The sequence below is a fragment of the Cervus elaphus genome, chromosome 31 (assembly GCF_910594005.1).
Source record: "Cervus elaphus chromosome 31, mCerEla1.1, whole genome shotgun sequence".
Lineage (NCBI taxonomy): Eukaryota > Metazoa > Chordata > Mammalia > Artiodactyla > Cervidae > Cervus > Cervus elaphus.
In genome coordinates, this window is record NC_057845.1 from 52087990 (window position 1) to 52093613 (window position 5624).

The 5624-nt window shown below is 37.0% G+C and overlaps 1 pseudogene; it reads left to right on the plus strand.

Moving 5' to 3' along the window:
* The first annotated feature begins 5123 nt into the window (after window positions 1–5123).
* On the plus strand, window positions 5124–5222 carry LOC122687658 (annotated as a pseudogene).
* Window positions 5223–5624: the final 402 nt, after the last annotated feature.

Consider the following 5624-nt stretch of genomic DNA (forward strand, 5'->3'; position numbering starts at 1 on the left):
CAGCTTTAAAAAAATAACTTGAAAGCACAGATTTGGCCTTCCTAAGTATGCACACTTTCTGTTACGCTACTCTGAAAAAGGCATGTTAAGGAGGGTGGGCAAGCTGACAAAATTCAATAAGACATTTAACAGCTTCTGATGCATTCTGACCCACGGCTTCTCAGAACAAATATTCTAGCATCCATGGAATTTTGTATTAGGCTTTAGTAAATATATTTGACATGTTAAAATTCAGTCACACACTACATGCAGCATGGCGCTGAGACTGTTAATTTCAGGGCCTCTTTAAATAGTGGATATTATTTCAAATAACCTATCATATCAAACAAAATTGTTTTCTAAGACTTTTTTTTAAAGATTCTCACTAGTGTTTACTGTATTAGTGGTCAAGTATTAAACCATAAAATTTATCCATGAGAAGCTAGGAAACATACAACCCAAGATGGAATAAACTTGGTAATCATTTTGACAAGGGTGAAACTGCAGTAAGAGGCCTTGCTTAATCCACAGCACAAAATGGGAGGAAGCAGGACAGAGACACTGTCCTTCAGCATGGTGCTCCACCAGACACGCGTGTCTGGGGTTGCGGAAGCGGGGCCACCAGCAGCACCCTCACCACACGTGAGGATCTGTGGTCCGCTACGCTTTGAACAAGCTGGCACTGAGTCCCTACTTGGGCACGGGCACGCAATCTAAAATCTGCTCTGAGGCACAGATGCACTGGCACAAAATCTGTCCTTAGGCCCAGAAACTGGGAACGTTGGCTATAGTTACATAATACTTTATTCCAACAAAGTGATTGAAGCTACATGGGGTGGGCAAATTTGATCAAATGAAGCAGGCAGAGCCGGAAGAATTCAGACATTGTTGGCAACAGATCCAGGGTTTTAAGGAGGAAAAAAATATTTTGTGTGGAAAATTTCTGGAAGAATATATGCCAAACCAGTAATAGTAGCTATCTCTTAGAGAAAGGATTATTAGAAAAATTTAAAGTGTTTATTTCTATAATTTTGATTTTTTTAAAAAAATGTACAGGGAAATAATACAAATAATTGGAAAATAATAAAAAAATGCCACACCCATAATCCATTCATCAGCAATCATTTCCCAGATTTTTACTTTTAGATCACTGGAAAGGAAATTTGAGGTTTCTTCCTTTTGACTTTTCACACTGGATAGTCTATCATTTCCTTCACTAATGTTAAAGGATTCTTTTTTGCTCTTATGGAGTAAATATCCCATAAAGTAGATTTGCCTGGCATTCATTGTGAGGCTGAATCATGCATATAGTATAAAAGACTTTTAGTTCATCTTCAATAAAACAGAACATTCTTTAAACCAATAGTGCTAAGAGGAAAAATTATTTCATTAACTGAAATGTTTGGCCAAGATACTGGATGGTGCTTTTCACCTGCCACGGCAATTAAGACGTCTCTAATGAAATACCATCGAGATAAATCACAGCCCTTTACTCAGAGCTCATCAGAGAAGACCTAATTTATAGCACTGACTATAGCATGTTAAAAAGTCTCCATTTGAAAGCTAATTCCGTGATAAATTTTAATCATGTGGATAGAACTAGCTTCAAAGCTGTATTAATTATACATTTAAGCTCTACCTGCAAACTAGTACATCACAGCACAGCCAGAACATGTAAAATATAGTCTGAACCGACCTAAAATACGCCAATTTCCTCTGCAGTTATTTGCTTTTGATATACTGTAGCTCTCTCAGCCCACTCTTTATAAACATTAAATTACTGCTGTGCTTTCTTAGCCATTTTGCTCCCCTAGAAAGAACTCCAGGCTCTGGTTAACTTCATGGCATGATTTTCTACTTTCACAGAGTACAAAGGAGATATCCATCTAAGATAAACACCTTAATAAAAGGGGTGAAAGTTGCTAGCAAGTTTTCCTTCCTTATCCCAAAGTCTGCCCACCCTGCTCACTGTAATTCCTAGTCTCACCCTTCTATTTCTCTCTCTCTGGGTTTTCATCTCTGGCTCAAAACATAGGTCAAGTCACCAAAGCCCTGTTAAGTACAGGCGTGCATTTCTTGCTTCAAAAAGAGACTAGAGCAGTAGCCAGTCAGCAAGCGCAGTCTTTGACAAGAGGCCTGTTCCATATGTGAACTGAACATTTCATTCTCTAACTAGAAAGTCTTAGCACCTAGAAAATATCAAGTGAATTGAAGAACGTGCTTAGTGTTGTCACTATTACATGCATGAATACCTCACATGGCAAAAAATGAAAATTTGTAGATTAAAAACTTAGCGTATTTCATCTTTCCTGCCCCTTAGTTTCCTAGCTTCATTCCCTGGAGGTAGACTGGTCACTCCACAGGTGTACAATGCATATGAGAACATACAGGTATAAAACAACAACAACAACAAAAATGTGCTATATACTGTATTCTTCACTTTAGTCTTTTAACATATATATATATATATTATATACTGGAAATTGTCTAAAATAAATACAAATAAATAGGTCCATTCTTTAAAAGGTTGCATAGAATCCCATGCCATACAGGTACATAATTTACTTAACCTGTGTCCTGACATAGATATTTACGCTGCTTCCAATCTTTTTGTTATTTCAAACAACCCGATAAGGAATATCCTTGTATGTTTGTCACTTAAGATGTGGCAAGCATATCTGTGCATAAATTCTCAGAGCAGTACTGCAGGATCAAAGAATATATGCATTTGCAATCTTGATAAGATATTGTTAAATAGTTTTTAGACAGTTTATACCAAATTACATACCTAATAGTAGTGTATTAAATACCTATTTTCTCACACCCTTTTCAATATAGTACGCTACCAAAATTCTTTTATCTTCGCCAAATTAACAAAGGAAAATGGCATTTCATTGTAGTTTTAATTTTTAAATTAATGTTTAATTTATGTTATGTATTAAATGAATAACTTTTCATATTTTAAGACCCATTTACATTTCCTTTGATACCAACCATTTTATCCTTTATCCATTTCTTGTAGGATTATTGGGCTTTTTCTCATATATTTATTTATATATGCTAAGAAACATAGCCTTTGGTCTATGTCATCAGTTGCAGAGAAAATATTTTCCCCTGGCTTGTCATTTGCATTTTTCAATGGATTTTAATGACAAGATAATCTAATTTTAGTTTTATATGGTCAACTTAATCTATCTTTTAACTTAATATTTCTTAGTTTTGGATCAACCCTCGGAATGTCTTCTGAACCTTGAAACATTTTACACACACACACACACACACACACATACATACACACACACACCTGTGTGTATACACACAAAGTATTTCCATAGTATACTTATATTTTTCTATTTAAATATTTGAAATATTTGGAACCTGGGGATAAGAAATGAGGTCAGAGCCCCAAAATATTTTTATTTTCCAGATTATTATCCAGTTATTCCAATGTTGTTGTTGTTCAGTCACCCAGTACTGTCCAACTCTTTGCGACCCCATGGACTGCAGCACACCAGACCTCCCTGTCCCTCACCATCTCCCGAAGTTTGCCCAAGTTCATGTCCACTGCATTGGTGATGACATCCAGCCATCTCATGCTCTGACACCCTCTTCTCCTTCTGCCCTCAATCTTTCCCAGCATCAGGCACTTTTCCAACGAGGCAGCCGTTCGCATCAGATGACCATACTACTGGAGTTTCAGCTTTAGCATCAGTCCTTCCAACAAGTATTCAGGGTTGATTTCCCTTAATTTTGACTGGCTGGACCTCCTTGCTGTCCAAGGGACTCTCAGGAGTCTTCTCCAGCACCACAGTTCACAGGCATCGATTCTTCTGTGCTCTGCCTTCTTTATGGTCCAGCCCTTACAACTTTACGTGACCACTGAGAAGACCGTAGCCTTGAGTATACGGACCTTTGTTGGCAGAGTAATGTCTCTGCTTTTTAACACACTGTCTAGGTTTGTCATAGCTTTCCTGCCGAGAAGCAAACATCTTCTGATTAGATGGCTGCAGTCACCATCTGCAGTGATTTTAGAACCCAAGAAGCAGAAATCCGTCACTACTTCCACCTTTTCCCCTCTAATTGCCATGAAGTAATGGGGCCAGATGCCATGATCTTAGTTTTTTCAATATTTAGTTTTAAGCTGGCTCTTCCACTCTTCTCCTTCATCCTCATGAAGAGGCTCTTCAGCTCCTCTTCGCTTTCTGCCATGAGGGTGGTATCATCCACACATCTGAGGTTGTTGATGTTTCTCCCGTCTGTCTTGATTGCAACTTGTAACCCAACCAGCCCAGCATTTCTCATGCTGTGCTCAGTGTATAGACTGAACAAACAGTGACAGCAGACAGCCCGTGTTGCAATCCTTTCTCAATCCTGAAACAATCAGTTGTTCCATACCGGGTGCTAACTGTTGCTTCTTAAATAATTCATCACTTACCTACTGATTCGTTATGCCGTTCTTGCCATACACTAATATCCAACACATATTAGGTCTACTGAGCAGACTTTCTTGTCTGTGCTGTTTATATCTGCATGTCTAGTCATACATTGTTATTACATCACTGTAACTCTATTTGCTTGGTCCTCATTGCTGAGTCCAGGCAACTCAATATTTAAAATATGGGAGAGACTGTAACTTGTTACTCTTCTTAGACCAGAATTTTCTTGAACGTTTTTCCTATTTTCCATGTGAATCAGTCTTTCCAGTTCAAAAAATGAACAAATAAGTAACACTCTACTCTAGTTGTTGATAGAGAATTAAGTTTGTGACTTACATTAGGAAGAGCTGACATCTTTATAATATTGAATTTTCATATTAAAGAAAATGTATGTTTTCCTAATTTGTACTGATTTTGCATATTTCTTGTCAAATTTATTTTTTTTTCTATTGTAAATATGGTATTTTGTTTCATTATAACTTCCAATTGGTTATTGTATGTACTTATAAAAGTTGTTTGCTCTTTACTATTTTACTCAGCCATCTAAAAATTCTTTTGTGTATTCATGTAAGCAAGTATAAAATTTATAATATTACAACGTTTTTCATATATGTATGTATGTGTATATATAAACCAGTAATCTCCTCTCTAATTGTACTGGCATGTACCTTCAGAACCATGTTAAAAAAATCAGTAGTGAGGGCTTGCGTGGGCAACACAAATGCTAAAACTGGAGCAGTCCCAAGAGGATCAGCATGGCCTCTGAGTAAGGAAGGCACAGAAATTTGTGATACATTCTGTATTTTATCTCCTTGGGCATGGGACACAAAAGCAAAAATAAACAAATGGGACTATATCAACTAAACAGCTTTGCACAGCAAAGGAAACTATCAAGAAAACAAAGGTCAGCCTACTGAATGAGTGAAGATATTTGCAATACCAGATATATGCAATGAGGTTGATATTTAAAATACATGAAGAACTCATGCAACTCAATACCACAAAAACAACCTCAATTAAAAAATGGGCAGAGGCAATGAATAGAAATTTTTGTACAAATGGCCAACAGATCCCTGAAAAAATGCCCAACATCACTAATCATCCGGGAAATGCAAGTCAAAACTACAGTAAGCTATCACATCACACCTATGAGAATGGCAATTATCAAAAAAATAAGAAACAAGTGTTGGCGAGGATGTGGAAAAGAGG